This window comes from Perognathus longimembris, chromosome 16 (genome assembly GCF_023159225.1).
Source record: "Perognathus longimembris pacificus isolate PPM17 chromosome 16, ASM2315922v1, whole genome shotgun sequence".
NCBI lineage: Eukaryota > Metazoa > Chordata > Mammalia > Rodentia > Heteromyidae > Perognathus > Perognathus longimembris.
In genome coordinates this window covers 26,828,679-26,847,483 of record NC_063176.1, presented here as the reverse complement: position 1 = coordinate 26,847,483, position 18,805 = coordinate 26,828,679, and the positions used below count along the sequence as shown (strand labels likewise).

At 37.3% G+C, this 18,805-nt stretch overlaps 1 protein-coding gene and 1 long non-coding RNA gene across 2 annotated transcripts in view; one reads left to right on the top strand and one right to left on the bottom strand.

Moving 5' to 3' along the window:
• Scfd2 (sec1 family domain containing 2) overlaps positions 1-18,805 on the top strand; it is a 304,249-nt gene that overhangs the window by 144,391 nt on the left and 141,053 nt on the right. The window lies entirely within an intron of this gene.
• On the bottom strand, positions 6,718-17,136 carry LOC125364691. The gene is made up of 3 exons (XR_007213557.1): positions 17,123-17,136; positions 8,521-8,525; positions 6,718-8,190 (listed from the first exon to the last, which is right to left on the bottom strand). It is a non-coding gene; the product is annotated as an uncharacterized LOC125364691 (long non-coding RNA).

Genomic DNA, 18,805 nt, shown 5'->3' with positions numbered 1-18,805 from the left:
GAGATGAAGAATGGCTGCTAATGGGTCTATGTTTCTTTAAGAATGATTTAAATGTTCTGGAATTAGATAGTGGTGACAGTTGTACAATCTTGTGAATGTGATAAAAATCCACTGAATTGCAGAGTTTATAAAGCAATAAATTTAATTGTATGTGGTTTCAAATGAAAAGAAAGAAAAATAAATTTAAACATTTTAAAAAGAAAAAAACAAGAAAGAGAAAAATCAGTACAGGAAACTCATACACATCATTAACCACTTAGAGTAATTTAGATATACCAATACAATAATCACCCAGAGTTAAATACTTACAAATATGAGTTATGCATAACAAAAAGTACTCCTCCCATGATATGAAAGAGGGATTATACAGAGATATCTTAGATTTTATTAACCCACATAGTAATTTCTGAAATTCTGCTTTAAGAGAATTCAGGTAGAGATTTAACCATGCATTGTACTTCGGAATGTTTGGAAGTAGATAGTACTTTGTAACAAGTAGTGTACTTGATAATTCTGAAGGTGTAATGATTAGATACTACATTTCATCTTCTGTAATATAAACTTAAAAATTTTTGAGTCATTGGGATATCTTTGGATGATGTTTTGGATATGATGAACTATGGCAGATATGTATGCGCTGTGTGTGGCTTGAAATGTCTTGTGGAGTACTTAAACATAGAGGATCAACTTTTATTCACCAAAAGGGTTGTCTATATTGAATCATAGCCAGTGCACCCTCGGTGCTTTGTTTATCTTGAGGTTTTGAAATCCTATTGTTGACATATCTCTTAACTGTACAAAAAGAGTTCTCAGGTGTTATATGAAGGCTTCCCACATCCCCTCCCTGTCTTTCTGTATTATGACTGTTGAGAATGATAGCTTTCTTTCATTACTTTGTTAGGCAGACAGAGAAAGGCCTATTAACATGTTCTAGCTATTTAGTAAGTGAAACCTTAATGAGACATTTAAAGTCCTCCTTCTGGGTGTATGTCTGTAATCCCAGCACTTGGTAGACTGCAGGGGGAAGATGAGTTCAAGGTCAACCTGGGCTACATAGGGAGATCCTTCTTAAAAAACAAAACAAAACAAAGATACTGTTTCTACATATGTTATTTCCATTGAAAACTCTGACTTTCTTCAATGTTTACATTGCAGAGTATAATTTAATAGTTTTTCATTGCTATAACATACTCTAATTAAACCTAAATATCCTGTAATACTACAGAATTAAAGTTATGCCCCTGTGTCTTCTTTATGGCCTTGTGAACCAGGTTCTTGAGTGAAGGCAGATGTTATTAATCCAGGGATCGTGAAATGTTTGTTTTACCCTCAAATGCAGACTGAACCTAGTTCAGTTATTTTATAAATGGTCAAATGTCTTAAAAATCTAAATGTTAAATGAGAACTCATTAAGTTTAGGCTAAGAAGCAGTTGTGAGTGGGAGTGTAAGGGGGGGTATTTTATTCTTAGAACATTTGGTCTGTGTGGTGATATCATTTTCCAAAGTCAGAGCTTCACTGGCATTACCTTTAAACAAATATGTTAATCCTTACCATCTGTCCATATGTGTTATACAAGAGGAATACCTAACTATTCCCCTGTGAAGAAAGGAATTTCTTCATGTGTATATTAAAATGTATATTTATTCATAGAAATCTTATGAGTGTTTTCTGTATGGCATAATTATATTTTGTATATACCATATAGCCTTCAAATATTCCCTGGAGTTTTAGCTCAATAATGATTTGTAATAGAGAGAGTGGATTTCTTCTTTTCTTTGGTTAAGGATTTTAAAGTGCATACTAATGCCAAATGGTGATATAAATGGAGGGTAGGCACTTGGTTAAGAGTTCTCATAATCACTTTGCCAGGGCCTATAATGGTAATTATTGAGTGCTTTGAATGTTCTTACTTTTTAATTTCAATTCTTGTTATTAAAAATCCTTTGGGTCCCAGGTTGATCACATGCACTGGACAAGCTTCCCTCTGCTTTCTTTCTAGCCTAGTTCAGACCTGCCCTGAGGGAAGGGGATTAGCTTTTAGAGAGAAGAGTCAGCTACAAGAGGTCAATAAACTCTGCTATTTCTACATAGTTCCTTTTGTGTAGCCATTCTAGCTTGTGAGATACAGACTAGAATGTAATGTAATTGTAGGATATTCCATGAAAACCCATGCAGATCCATGATGAATGCTGTGTTCTTGCTTGATTTATACATCCTGCATTCTATCCTCACTCAGTATGATGGTTACTTGTATGTATCAGTTTGACTGAGCTAAAATGCTTAGCAAACTGAGAACACATTTCTGGATGAGGATATTTGCAGAAGTTAGACAAGCATTACAATTGGTAATCTGAGTAATGAGGATGACCCTCACCCTCTCTAATGGAAATAGGTATCATCCAATTCATCAATGGCCTGAATAGTACAGAATTGCTCTCTGAGAACCTAGTTCCTAGGCTTTCAGACTCAGGCCATGCCCAAACATACAGTCATCAATCATCTTCTCATTCTTAGGCCTTCACCCTCAGAACAATATATCATGGTGTACACAGCCTATTGGTTCTGTTACTCTAGCAAACCCTAATCTACCAAGTGAGTGTAAGTTAAAGAATGAGTCATGGTCATTTGATGGTTGACTTTTAAAAACTATTCTTACGGGCTGGGAATATGGCCTAGTGGCAAGAGTGCTTGCCTCCTACACATGAAGCTCTTGGTTCAATTCCCCAGCACCACATATATGGAAAACGGCCAGAAGGGGCGCTGTGGCTCAGGTGGCAGAGTGCTAGCCTTGAGCAGGAAGAAGCCAGGGACAGTGCTCAGGCCCTGATTCCAAGGCCCAGGACTGGCCAAAAAAAAACCCCAAAAACTATTACTTACCAGTCTGTGTGGCAGGAGTGTGTGGCAGAGGCTGCTCATCTCATGGCAGCCAGGAAGCAGAGTGTGGTAGGAAGGGGCCAGGTATTAGGTATTTTCCTAGGGCACACCTTCAGGGACCTGCTTCCTCCAACTAGGACCCATCTCTTTCCTCCTATCACATGTCCATAATGGCATCTTATTATGAATCTCTCAAAGGATTAATTCGTTGCTTGGGTCAGAGCCCTCAGCATCCAATCACTCCCCAAAGCTGGCACCCAGACCTTTAACATGTGAGCTTATTGGGGACAACTTATGTCCTAACCATAGCACACACCTATGGTGGTTTCCATGTTCTTGCCTTTATGATGCTTCTAAATATGCTGGAGCTTAAAAATGATCAGAGCACACAGAGCTGTCATGTAGGATTTAAGTAATACTTAAGTGTTTTAACACTAAGAAAGATGGTATGAGTTTTGAAGGTGAAATCCAGAAAACTAGTAAAGCAGTTTACGTGTTTTTATATAAGTTGCCTTTATTGTTCTTTGCCTCATTCTTAATATGGGAAGATTTGCCAAGATTAATGTTCATTTATCCTTTGAAAGAAATGTTCGTAAGTCCAGGAAAGATAGAATAAGCTTCTAATATATTGAGACAACTGAGCATTTGTCAAGCTAGGGTATAAATGTTACTGGGTTTCCCATGCATGCTCTTTTGAGAAAACTTGTGGATTTGATAAATGGAGAAGTGAAAGTTAGATCCTAAAATTGAGATATGACCTTGTCTTTCACTTAAAGGAATCATATTAATATTATCTTGAGACACTGTTTTAGTGGTGGAGATAAGTGCATATAAAAAAACTTCTATTTTTATACTGTTATTTTTCCTGTCCACCCTATGAGATCTTAAAATTGAATGCGTTCCAACTTATTTAGACAACCTTCATATGTGTGTATCCCTATCCCAACCTATAATCCCTAAGAATTACAAAGGAAGGTCTTGCTTGCAGAAGGATGCTGTGATTTCTGTGATGCCGGTGGGTGCTCCAGTATTAGTGTCTTGTCGCTGAACTACATTCTTAGACCTTTCCTTGGCATACTTTCAGCAACATACAAAATGACTCCTGGTGCATTAATATGTGAAGTTATTAAGCCTGTTGTTTCTAGGTCCCTCTTTGGTGCTGAAAGAAAAAATAATGTCTTCTCAAATTTAAAAAGGCCAGTGGAAAAGCACGTTGGATAAACTCAATTTGGCCAGCAGCCTCCTCTGAGCCAGCACAGAGAAATATTGCAGAGGAGCCTCAGCCCCTCCTCGCTCATCACCATTTAAAGATTCATTAAGTTGGATGGAGAATTATATCAAAATGCTCAAAGTTGGCAGGCCCTTTCTTCCTCACAGCTTTTTCAGTTCCTTCTTTGGAGCCTGATTGGTCCATCCACCCTGTTTGCCTCCTGCTGCTTCACCAGCACCTCTGCTCCTGACAGTTATGAGGACACAAGGCCAGGCAGATATCAGCACGCTCCCTCAGCCCAGCAGTGGCTTGGGAACGCGGCTGACAAGAGCCAGGAAGCAGATCTTTCCATAAATAATGGTGTGCTCTTGTCAGTGGTTTGGCCCTCTCAAGATGGTAACATGTTTCCATCCAGATGGCTCAGCTCTTGCCTGCCATTCTGTCTTTTGAACTTCCTGTTCAAGGGTATGGTTTTCATCAACCTTGATACTATAGAAAACACCTACTTTAGAAGATAGGATTTTTTTCCAACCCAAAGAAAATAACTGAATGTGTATATATATAAAGGCTTCTTTGTATATACAAACAACAACTAGCCTGGGTGTCCAAGTGAAAAGTTAAAACTGTGACAGCAACTTTCTCTTGAAATTCATGAAAATTAAGATTAAAAAAACAACACTTTTTAGGATCAGGTTTCATTAAATGTCATTAAAAAATTATGCCTTTTACTATAAAACTGCCCCCATCCTTTCTTTCCTCTCTTACAAATAATCTTGCACATGCCTGTAATTTTTCCCACTTATGTCTACAAATCTTTTTCAGGAAAACAATGTCTTCTCCATTTTCTTTTGTTACTTTCTTTTTTGGTGCTGGTACTGGGGCTTGAACTTGGGGCCTCATTCTTTCACTTGGCTTTTGTTCAGCCCAATTACTGGCTCTCTACCACATGAGCAATATCTCTACTTATGGCTTTTTTGCTGGTGAGTTGGAGATAAAATAAGGAATTTTTCTGCCTGGCTTGGCTTCAAATCTCAGCTTTCTGAGTAGCTAATTATAGATGTGAGCCACCAGACCTTGCCTGTCTTCTACTTTTTCCTTTTGGCTTCTTGATCTGATATTCAAAAGAACAATCCAAAGATGGTCCCTAGAATTTGAAATGTTTTTGATATCAGCTTCACCCACATGCTATTTACTACCAGGAACAAAACATGATGCAAGTAACTTATAGGGACCAGATCAATCCTTGTAGATGTTATCCAAACAGTGAAAATTAGCTTTATCCAAGCAATGGAAAATGAGTTAACATTCAAAGTTTGTGAATTTCTAGAGGAGAAAATAGCAGATTTATTTCTGTCATGTACATATAATATAAACAGAACTGTGTTCTGCTTTAGAGAACCTTAGTGTATAAAAACAAAAATGTAAGAACCATAAAAATATTGATGATTATATACCAACTACATTTCCATGACAGAAGATAGTTGGCCAGCTGTTAGAGTCAAAAGAGATAATTCCATGTACCATGATTCTAAGAAAGATTTCTGCATTATACAATAAGAATCTGCCTATCTATCTAACAATCAATCACCATCAAAAAGAAATAGCCTCTTTGAATTTATAACCAAACAAATAAAGGAATGAATAACAATTGAAATACAATTCACATCTAATTTCTAAGGCATATAATTGCTCCTCTTCACTGACATCCACCATAGAATCTAGCCTACCTGCTATACCAATGTGATTTGTCTAAAAAGAGCCCCAATGGGACATATTTTTATTCTAAAGCCATTAAGGAAGACAATGGTATCCACCTCAGGAGGGAAGTTTGCTCCTTTCCATGTGTGAATATTTAGCAGAAGACATGAAAAATTTAAATCTTGTACAGACATTTATGGAGTATAAAACCAACCAGCAACACAGGGCAGATATAGTAGGGTTGATAAGTGGAAAGGAAGAATTAGCAACAAGAATCAAAAGGGAAGGAAAGAAGGAAGGAAAAAGGGTGTAATGAAGGAGAAGACTGATAGCAAGTGAAAATGGAAAATGATCTGAAATCTCTCTTACAGCGGGGATGGCAAGTGTATACTACCACATCCACCTATTCACTGAGATAGCTCTCATGAATTTTTATCCAGGCTAGCCTGGAGCTCCATTTTCTTGATCTCTGCCATCTGAGTAGCTAGGATCATCAGTATGAGCCTCCAGTGCCTGGTCACTTAAATATTCTTAGTTTTTAAAATTTGTCCATACCCCTTTCTTCTCTTATCATTTTGGATACTAGTTAAGACTTCTGGGCTAGAGTGGAGCTCCTCATAGCAAGTGTAAGGCCTTGAGTTCAACTCTCAATACCTTTAGAGAGACAGAAGAGAAAAAGTACAGAAAGGGGGAGGGGAGATTCTGAGAATTGACTTTCACGTTTCATAATTTATTTTCAAATTAGCAAAGAATAAAGCACAGCTTATTGAGTTTAATTGGATTTTGCTTTTAATGCTTTTGCTTTGTACAAACCGTCTGATCTTTTTATTTTCACATGTTAAGTAGCATACGTTAAGTAACACAAAAACTGTAATTCATTTCAAAAGTAAACAACTGATAAAACCAGCTCTAAGAAAGTACAGTTTTTTTAGACATTTTAATGGTTTTATTTTTGTTTTTGTTGTGCATACTCATATTTGCTTATGCAGAATTTTGTTGCTATAAATGGTTGTTTATTTTAATGTCCACAAAGAAGTGTCCCTCCTTAGAAAAAGGCCACATGTCAATATTGAAACACATGACTCCCCTCAAATAACCTTATGAATTTAATTGTCAAAATAAAAACAAAACGTATTAGGACCTTAAGAGTATTAAAATACTAGCTACTTATCCAGTTGTTAAAAAAATGAGCATTGATTGACACAGAAAGATGAATATGCATCATTAAAGTAGGCAGGTTACAAAGCAAGAGTATCACATTTTTCAAGTACTTGTGTCAGGGAAATATCAATTTCTAACAATATACACTAGTTACCCCACCTTTTAATAATGCCCATCTTTGGATGTTGGGGTTAAAGTTCATCTTCTCACTTTCTTGTTTCTTTTCTCTGTTGTATGGATTTTTATAGTATCATTCGGGATTACTTTTATTACTGGATGGGAAGTGGGGAAGGGAATCTCACTAGTAAGCCTTTTCCATTTGGGAGAAAAGGTAATCAGAAAATCTACAAACAAAGGTGGCATTTTCCCCCACCATACGCCCTATACTCTAAAACTAAAACAGCCACTTAGAAGGTAAAATTGTATACCACAGAACTGACTGCTGTGATTTTGAAGTATCACACTGGAAACATGGTATTTGGCTGCTTTTGTTGATAAAGCTTCTTTGCTGAATTGCACTAGCTACACTGAATTGCAGTAGAGTGTGGAAACAGGGTAACTCAGTGTGAATTAGAAATCCACGTTCCCAAATACCCTTCCCTTCAGAGTGAAGACTCCATGTTAATGAGGGCTTGTGTATATTACTTATTTTAAGGTGTAAGATTAGCAGATGACTGCTGGACTCATCAGTAAGGCTTTTGTGTACTGTGGAAGCAAGAATAAACCAGCTATTTTACCCTAAGTCCAGCACTCCCTTCACTGTATTCCCTGCAAAGCTTTCAGCTGAATTTGAGCCTTAAAAATAAAGCCACTTTCTGTGTGCCTATTGCAACTTGTGCCAAAGCCTTCTATGAGGTATCTGTGAGCTTACCCTGGGAGAACACCACACAGTGTCTCTGGCTTCCTGTTCTAAATGAGCCACTCCAATGACACACTGTAATACTACTCAAGGTAGGGAGAAGGCGCTGCCAGAATCTATTTATCACTTTGCTGCCCTTGGACTGTGCACATCCGCCCCAAGTTAAATAAGGGTCGTGGCAGAGCTATTCTCTCCTGCCTTGCCAACATTAGGATCTTGTATAAAGATTAAAATGAATTATCTAGTGTGTTACTGCATTCGTTTTCCCACCCTACAAAGTACCGTTCTTTAAAGATGTGTCAAAGAGTGAATGGGGAAAATAAGATACTTGTAGTTTCACAAATATATATTGAATGTCCAAAGCTAGGAGATCCTGGTTAAAAAAGCTGATGGTTGTCAACAAAATGAAATGTTATGGTTCCTTCTCAGAGAAATGTTGAAGGATACTTAATACAGTACAAGGGGGCCCAAGTTATTCATTGCACAGATCATTGCCATCGTTTTACAAAAATAATAAGTAGAATGCTGTTTTGTTTTTAAAAGTTAAATATATTGTTTTGTTTTTAAAAGTTAAATATATATAAAAACACTGAAAATGTATTCAAATACACCTTTTATACTTTATTAAAAATAGAAGAATAATCAAAATACAAAGATTTATGGTTGAAATTTCCTTTTCCTTTCCATCAGTATTTATTAAATTTTCTGCTTTCAACATCAACTAAAAATGAAGTTATTTAAAATAATTAGTGCTACACCAGCACAACAATGTTCATCGCAGCACAATTTGTCATAGTGAGAATCTGGAACCAACCAGATGCCCCTCAGTAGACGAATGGATCAGGAAAATGTGGTACATATACACAATGTAATTTTATGCCTCTATCAGAAAGAATGACATTGTCCCATTTGTAAGGAAATGGAAGGACTTGGAAAAAATTATACTAAGTGAGCCAGACCCAAAGAAACATGGACTCTATGGTCTCCCTTATTGGGAATAATTAGTACAGGTTTAGGCAACTCATAGCAGAGCATCACAAGGCCCAATAGCTATACCCTTATGAACACATAAGTGAAATGAACTCCATGTTATGGAGACAATTGTTATATCACAGTTGTAACTACTTTCAACGTCCCATGTGTATCTGTAGCTTCTATTATTGATGATGTTCTTGTATCACCTTCCTGTGGCTGTACCTATACTATCTCTGTAATCTTATCTGAGTATATTGGAAACCGTGTATACTGGTATTGGAAGTAGGAAATTGAAAGGGAATACCCAAATTGAGAGACACAGGGTAAAAAAGACAAACAACTACAAAAGCAATACTTGCAAAACTGGTGTAAGTGAACTGAACACCTCAGGGGGGGAAAGGGAAAGGGGGAGGTGGGAGGGGGATATGAGGGACAAGGTAACAAACAGTACAAGAAATGTATCCAATGCCTAACGTATGAAACTGTAACCTCTCTGTACATCAGTTTGATAATAAAAATTTGAAAAAAATAAATAAAATAATTAGTGCTAATACTTACCTAAAATAGAAAAATGGTCAATTAATTAGAAACAACTAGAACAGCTTTTAGAATATTTTTGGCAGTTCTTTTGGAATCTTTGTAGATGTTTTATGAACTGTGCAGGGGAGAAAGCAGCAGTACAGTGGAGCTCTGCTTCCTTCTGAATTTTCTGTACCCTTGAAACTGCCCTTAAAATGAAGCCTATGTGAAGACTACATAGCTGTCTTTGGTCTTCTTACCAACACAGGAAGTGCCAGAAAACATAGTAACACCTGACTTCTTTTTTTTTTGGCCAGTCCTGGGCCTTGGACTCAGGGCCTGAGCACTGTCCCTGGCTTCTTCCCGCGCTCAAGGCTAGCACTCTGCCACTTGAGCCACAGCGCCGCTTCTGGCCATTTTCTGTATATGTGGTGCTGGGGAATCGAACCTAGGGCCTCGTGTATCCGAGGCAGGCACTCTTGCCGCTAGGCTATATCCCCAACCCCTGACTTCTTTTTTTTAATTAAATTTTATTGACAAGGTGATGTACAGAGGGGGTACAGTTACATAATAAGGTAGTGAATACATTTCTTGTCACATTTGTTACACCCTCCCTCATTTTTCTTTCCCTTCCCTAGTTCAGGTAAGCATATATACAATATCCATTGTACCAAAATCACATATAGTAACCACGTGGGGGTACTTCAAAGGAAATTCACCTAGAATATTAAACGTAACAACAATAGAATCCTCCTGTGTCCTTCTCTTGGAGTTCATTTTGCTTAGCCTCATCTTATATAATCATATGTACATAGCTGTTGAGCTATTATGATCCTCTGATAGATATATCCTAGACCTTTTTATGTTTGTTTAGTAGTTGTTTGATTTTAGATACATAATGTAAAGCCACTGACCCAAACACGTGGAAATACCATTTGAAAAGAAGTTTGTTATTTTGCAGACCTGGTCTCTACTGTTCTCCCGGCCACCCCCCAACAATCATATATTGAGGAGACCATGCGCCTTTGTTCTCTGTGTTCTAGGCTTGTCTCGCTCAACATTACTTGTTCAAGATATGACCATTTCCCTGCGAATACCATTATTTTATCATTTTTAATCACGATGTAGTATTCCATTGTGTACAGGTACCACATTTTTTGGATCCATTCATCTGTAGTGGGTCATCTGGGTTGTTTCCATATTTTGGCTATTGTGAATTGTGCAGCGATAAACATGGTTGTGCAGATGCTTTTATGGTATCTTGGGACCTGTTGATCAGGATAGATGCCTAGGAGTGGTATGGCTGGGTCATAGGGTATGTCTGTGCTGAGCTTTTTGAGGAACCTCCATACTGTTCTCCAAAGTGGTTGTACTAGTTTGCATTCCCACCAACAGTGGAGAAGTGTTCATCTTTCCCTGCATCCCCTCCAGCATTTGTTGTTGCCTGATTTCAGAGTATAGGCCATTCTAACTGGAATGAGGTGGTATCTCAGGGTTGTTTTTATTTGCATTTCCTTTACTGCCAGGGATGTTGAACATTTCCTCATATGTTTCTTTGTCATTTTTATCTATTCTCTTGTGAAGTCTCTCTTTAGCTCCTTTGCCCATTTAATAATTGGTTTACTGGGTTTGGAGGGGGTTAGTTTCTTGAGTTCTCTGTAGATGATGGATATTAGGCTTTTGTCTGTTGCTGTGCTGGTGAAGATCCTTTCCCATATGGTTGGCTGTCTTTCTAGTTTGGTGGCCATGTCTTTAGCTGTGCAGAAACTTTTTATTTTGTAGTAGTCCCATTTGTCCAGTCTCTCCCCTATCTCTTGTGCCCCTGAGACTCTGTTCAGGAAGTTCCTACCTGTGCCTATAAGTTCTAGTGTCTCTCCTACTTGGTCCTTCAGTAGTTTCAGGGTTTCAGGTCTGATGTTAAGGTCTTTAATCCATTTTGAGTTGATCTTGGTGCATGGTGATAGACTAGGGTCCACTTTGAGTTTTCTACATGTGGCTGCCCAATTTCCCCAGCATCAGTAGTTGAAGAGGCTATGTTTTTTTCCCATTGTATGTCTTTAGCTCCTTTGTCAAATATCAGCTGACTGTAAATATGCGGATTTATTTTTGGGTCTTCTATCCTATTCTATTGATCTTCAGGTTTGTTTTTATGCCAGTACCAGGCTGTTTTTGTTATGATGGCTCTATAATAGAGCTTGAAATCTAGTATTGTGATACCTCCTGCGCTGCTTCTTTTGCCTAGAATTGCTTTGGCTATTCTAGGTCTTTTGTTGTTCCATATGAATTTGTGGGTGTTTTTCTCTATTTCAGTGAAGAATGTAGCTGGGATCTTGATGGGGATTGCATTGAATTTGCATAACATTTTGGGCAATATGGCCATTTTCATTATATTGATTCTGCCTACCCATGAGCATGGGAGGTCTTTCCTTCTCCTTGTGTCCTCTTTGATTTCCCTTTTTAGATTTTTATAGTTCTCATTAAATAGGTCATTCACATCTTTAGTTAGGTTAATCCCTAGGTAATTTATTCTTTTTTTAGCTATTGAAAATGGTATTTTTTCCCATAATTTCCTTTTCTGCTGTACATTGCTGGTGTACAGAAAAGCTGCTGATTTTTGTGGGTTGATTTTGTAACCTGCTACTTTGCCAAAATGTTTTTATAGTCCTAGGAGTTTGGTGACTGAGCTTTTTGGGTCCTTCAGGTATAAGGTCATGTCATCTGTGAGTAGGGATAGTTTGATTTCTTCTTTTTCAATGTGGATCCCTTTAATGCCCTCTTCTTGCCTTTTTGCAATGGCTAGGGATTCCAGCACAATGTTGAACAAAAGCCGGTAAAGTAGGCATCCTTTCTTCTTCCTGATTTTAGGGGAAATGGTTTCAGTTTCTCCCCATTTAATATGATATTAGCAGTTGGTCTGTTGTATATGGCTTTTATTGTTTTAAAGAATGTTCCTTCTATTCCTAGTCTCTCCAGGGCTTTTAACATATATGGGTGTTGTATTTTGTCGAAGGCTTTTTGAGTATCAACTGAGATGAAGATGTGATTCTTGGTCTTAGCTCCGTTAATGTGGTGAATTATGTTTATTGATTTGCGAATGTAACACCTGACTAACAAGTACTAAGGTCAGGGTGTATGAGCAAGATGGTTGTGGCTGTGTCTGCAAAGAAGTGAGGGCTTGCTGAGAACTGTTACCCCCTACTCTCTCTCCTTCTCCCTGGCTCCTCCTGCCCTTGAATCCCTAGCTTTACCAGCCCTATGTTGGCTATAGAACAAGCAGACTTTGCCCCAGTTACCTATGTGTTCATTGGGAGAGATCGTGATCCTCACAAGCTTTACTTTCTTCCATGGACACACTGGTTCTTAATGGCTGCCATAGTGTATGACACTCACTCTGGCTAGAAACCAGTCCCCTGACAGCCTTCACTGAAATGTCAGTATGACTACCAACCCTGTTGCTTAAAAGCACAATGTGATGTTCCGGATGAATAAAGCAGTTCTGAAGTAAATGTAGATGTTCAGTACTAGATTCTGTGCCAGTCCTGTGTTCATGTTCCAGTCCATGTTCCCTACAGCAAGAGGAGCAAAGGAAGAGAGGAGACAGAAGGGAACCAAATATGATTGGTAGTGACTTAATAGTAACATACCACACTCTCGTGCATGGCCTGGAGTAGAATTTGAATCACATTATTACCTAGTAATACTAGTAACTATTTCACTAAGTAACTGCCACTACTTATCACCCAGCCCTTTCCTTTTATCCTTCCATAAACACATGTTAAATGTATGCCTGGCTCTACCCTACGTTCTGAGACTGTAAGGAGAAGAACAAACCTTCTCACTTCCCTGCCCTCTGAACATTTATCCTCTAATGGGAGAGAACTGATCAAATAGCCCCACATAATAATGTCAAGCTTCAGCTGTAACATGTGCTGTAGGGGAAAGGTATGCATATGACACAGAAAGTTGGGATCTGGTGAGGCAGGAAAGACATCACCAAGGAAATGTCCCACAGGGTGGGTTGAAGTGAACTAGCAGGGAGAGTGAAAGCTTTTCCAGGCAGAAGGAGCAGCATGTTGTATGTAGCTCTGTTTGGTTTGGTTGGATGAAGTTCCTAGCTCACTGAGAAAAATTCAGTTTTTAATGTTCCAACTTCTAAACACGCCATAGGACTCACCCAGGTGCAAATGCACGTTCTTCTAAACTTCTTAGATTTTTTTTTTCATTTCTGTCAGCTATGATATTTGTTTTTACAGCTGTATTTTTTGGTACAGAAAGTGAACACATATCATAAAACCATCACTAGAAAAGAGTTCACTCATTGACTGTTCTGATTTTGATTACTAAGTGCCTATTGTCACTTAGCAATTATGTTTTCACCCTGATGACTGTAAAATACGACAAAGGTTAGACCCTCAAATTTAGCTGTCTTAATAACAGATTGTTGAATAGTTTTTAATTATGTGTAAAGTTACAGCTTTGATTTTAGATACAAGCCAAAAAAGATTGGGTCTTGCCCACAATTTGTTTCCTTTGTAACATTTTGATAAGGTAGAGTTTGTCAGATACCCATTTATAATGTTTGAACTTAGAGAACTTCAAAGACAATTAGTCCTGGCCAGAACATTCATCTGTAATTATTTTCATGGTGAAATGGTAGTATTAAATCTCCTGACATTAAATGAATGGTTTTGCTTCAAAACATAGTCCCAGAATGTTCTATTTGGTCTTACCACAAGTTTGTGTTTTATTCTTGTAAGAGGTGTTCAATGAACGCAGTAGCAAGAAAAGGGATGGGAAACACGTGGTGCTATTCACTCAAGAGTAGGTGAACACGTTCTCTTTTAAAACTTAAGTCAGCAATCTCATTTCTCCAGAATATGAGATTCTACTGTGCATAAGTTCAAGTGATTGACAATGGTGAACCATAGTATGGTAGTAGAGCACTAACAGGAAGTATTATGTGTATTTGGTTTTTGTAAGTTAAAAAAGAGACTCAACTTGATATAAAGTGGAAATAGAAACTAAACAGAAAGACAGAAAATTATTATAAAATATTTCTTTTAAGATAAAACCTTTTTGGAATAGTGTACAATAGTAAAGCAAGGGCATAATACTGATCTATAAGATACCTCGACATATTTGAAATATAATATTATTAATATAAAAACAGTAGTACTTAATATCCTTAAATATGATGATAGCTTAAGGAAAAACCATAAGCTGTATGAAATGAACCAGAGTGTTAGTGATGGTTTGCTTCGATTGGCTCTCAGCAAGACTGCAGAGATTTTCTATGCTTTCTCCTCTCTGATTTGCATTGTGAATTTTTCTACTGGGGAAATACTCATTTTTTTTTCATATCTCCTTTCGAGTTAATTCCAAAGTTTGTCTCTGTTATCCTTTTCCCTAGGTGACCTTCCTGATCTGTATCTTTGAAGTAATTTATATTCAGAATGAATATTCTTTTTTATATAAAGAAAGACATTGTATTTATTTGTGCATGATGCTACATATACGGTATGAATATTCTTAACTTGTAGGCACCATATTGAATTGATCATGCTCAACTATACAAAGGACCTATGATCACTGTAGTTACAGGCTGTCATACGTGTGGTCATTTTCTACTGAGAGAAAATTCTGCTAAATTTCCCCTCTTATTCTTAAGGGATTTCCTATATTTTTTTCTGATTTAAATTTACCTTTATTTCCTTTTTGTAACTATTGGAAAAAACTAGTTGAGTCTTTTCTTAAAAGAAACATACTTACATAAATAAATTATAGAAGCATACATTCTAGTGAAAAATTACAGGTGTTCCAAAAGAATATACTTAGAGCATTGCTAATTGCAATTCCAAATTGAATCCTTCCTATGTGATGGGCACTATGCTAAGTTCTTTACATGGATAACCTCACTGAACCAGGTAAACTAAATGCTTTTTTTCTTTTTTGATGCATAGTAAGTGGATTTTGGACTCAGGACCATGAGTTTGATAGTCAAACACTCTGGCACACGAGTCAAGACCTTAGCCATTTTTTACTTTGGTTATTTTCTCAATTGTTTTTTTTTTTTTTTTTTTTTTGGCCAGTCCTGGGCCTTGGGCTCAGGGTCTGAGCACATCCCTGGCTTCTTCCTGCTCAAGGCTAGCACTCTGCCACCTGAGCCACAGCACCCCTTCTGGCCGTTTTCCATATATGTGGTGCTGGGGAATCAAACCAAGAGCTTCATGTGTAGGAGGCAAGCACTCTTGCCACTAGGCCATATTCCCAGCCCTGTTTTCTATTTTTGCCTGGGTCTAGCCCCTTATTGGTGTTCCTACTTCTCCCTCCTATATACCTGAGATTGCAAGTATGACTTACCACCATGTCTAGCTTGTTTGGCCATAGGCAAAAACGCTCAGAGACAGTTCAAGACTCAGGCACAAGAGCAACAGGAGAAAGAGATGAAGGAAGGGAAGAAAGGAAGGAAAGAAGTAAGGAAGGAAGGAACGAAGGAAGAAACAAATAAAGGAAGGAAGGACGGACCTCACCCCCCGCCCCCCCCCCCCAAAAAAAAAAGCTGGTGTTCATCTGGATCAGTCCTCAGCAATTACTTTATCCAGTGAATTTACTTTTAGTAACCAACAAAGTCTTTTACGATGAAGAGAACTTAGATTCTGGGCATTTCAGCAGTGACTTTTATTCGAGTTATGTTGTGGTCATTCATTTTTCTTAAGAGATTACCATTATTGTCTGAGAGGCAGAATCAATCCTAACTTCCCTGTTAATCAGGGCTAGGGCAATTAACATCACCTCTCTAGCTTCACTGTCCTTATCTACTAGAGGGGATAATCACTTGTTTAAATTTGCAAAAGTGAGATCAGTCCCCTCTCCTGCTTTACCCTTTTATCCGTTTCTAAATGGAAGTGATTATTTTAAATGTATTAATCTTTTGTCAGAGGAAATAGGACTCTCTTATTTTCTGGAGACTTGTTACATTGGGGTTAAACTGTGTACAGTATAATTTCTCTGGATGTTTTTGTTTGGGTTTTATGAGGGTTAAGACTCCTAATATAAATGGCAATTCATTTTTACATTTAAAGTTGAAAGCTATGAGATCAGTATTGATAAATAAACAGGAATACACCTAACAAATACTAAATATTATTTCCAACTGTAAAGAACATGAAGTTGCTTAATCTATGTTATTAGCAAACTCTTATTATAGGCATGATTTTAGGTATTTTTAAGTATGAACATTTATTGTTATAGTTGAATCTTACACATTGACATCTGGATGTGCAAATAACTTGTAATTACTAGATAAATGATTCTGGGTTTTAGTAGGGCAAGATCATTTCATATTCGTAGTAATGTTTTCATACTGTCATGTGCCTTCTAAATAATTCCAGCCTTGTTATCTATGAAGAAATCCCAAGCAGGCTTTCAGAAAGTCTTGGAGCAAGTCACAGAGACTCATGACCTTTGCATCCTCTTCTGTGTACCACTGTTAAGATTTTATCCTGGGATCACATTTGTATCATGACTGTGTAATTTGTAAGATTTGAGCAAATTTTTGTAAAAAGAAAAAATGTATAGATGGGAAAAGCTCCTGATTTTGATTAGCATTCAGAATATTAGCTCTTTCCCGCCTGAGTCTGAAACTGACTGGAAATAATGTTTTTATTAATAAGTCTGTCATGATACTAAAACAAACATACTTGTAATTCTTCACTTTTCTAATAACTAGAATTTGAGTTTGAGCAGAAATACAAAGGAAATTTCCAGATCAGCTCTTGTCTACAAGGAAGTAACGGCCTTGCTGCAGGCAAATATTACTTCCACAAAAGACTATTATTATTACAGTGTCACATATTATGTTACATAACTATAGTAATAATAGTATGTGCATATATATCCATATATGCATATATATCACACACATATAATTTCCTAATTGCATATTGTGACCTAAATGCTGGTGTGGTACCGTATCTGAAGGTAACATTATCAAGTCATCTACCTCTGTCAACCCTCTGTCCAGCTGTTGGTTTGGGAAAAGTGACTTACTGCTTCCCTTGTACCAACTTGTCTATAAGAATACCATTTCTTTATAAGGTGACAAAGAGGGACTGAGTAAGGCAATTATATTTGCATAATGAAAATTAGGGAACATATTGCCTTTATGAGAATTTCTTGTGACATACCTCCCCAGGGAAAAAGTCCTTAAAAACCCACCATCTGATCTTACCCTGAAGCGCTTCACACATAGGGTGTTATTTTCCAAATGAATAGATAACACAACTGCAGGGAGCAGAACTCTGCCCTGAAGGAATGCACATGTAAAGACAACAGAAGGGAGAAATAGGGACCCCATCTACCTTATGGACCTGGCATGTTCTTGAAAGCCTTTCTGATTTCTATTCTCTCTTTCCTCATTTTCACTAATAAAACCTTCTGTTTTGAGAGGAAGAAGAGGATTCTAAAGGCCAGAGTCACTAGATGAGACCAGAGTCACTGGATGAGACCACTGTGGTCTACCTACTGATTTGGAGTGGGAGTAGAAGATCTTGGCTCTCCCATTGATCAGCAGTCAAAAGTTACTCAAACCTCTTGGCTTCAGTATATTCTCTAGTGTTGTTAGGAGCACTCAGTGGGGAGAGCGAGTTGTAAGCTCTTAGAAAGAGGCCTAGTACATTGTGAGGGCTCAGCAAATTGATATGAGTTCAACTTTGTCTTTTCCTTACTATTGGATACAGCTCAAGAAAGACATGAGTTTCTGTCTTTCTTTTTTTAACTTCTTAGCACATTGTTAAATAAATACCAAAACAGGTTTATAAAAATAATGATACATCTTTTTTTAAATAATGGTACATCTTAATATCTCTATTTTGTATTGTTTATGTTTGTACTAGATGCTGTTTATGTAGAAGTACTTTGGTTAATGCTTTAAAATAAAATGTACTATATTTTCGCTATTTAAAAGATGATTGAAGCTCTTTTAGTTGTTATGACCCAAAAAAGCAGCATTTCTTTGGAGTATATGATCATTAGGACTTCTTTATACTCTCACAAATAATGAGGAACCCAAAAAGCTTTTTGTTTTTATCAGCTCCATGGGACCACCATCATATGTGCACTCTATTGTTGACTAAAACACCATTATGTGGCATATGGCTCTATTAGTATAATTAAGAAAATAGCTTTTACCTTGCAGACAGCTAGACCACACTTGAGAACCAGTGCAATAAAGAAATTCAAGTTTCAAGTTAAACCATAAACATCTTTCAATCTCATGAGGCCATCTCTGTGTCTGCTTACACAGAAATCTCACTTGGAGGTCCTGCCACACACTACATTTTCATCCTAATCAGAGGCCTGAACAATCTTTCCTTTACACTTATGATATCTTTGGAGTAATGGAAGCCCAATATTATTTTTGTTTTCATAGAAAAAGTGGAATTTCTAGGGACTCTAATTGACTTAATTCTATACTTTCTTTTCTTATTTTCTTCTTCTCTATTCTTC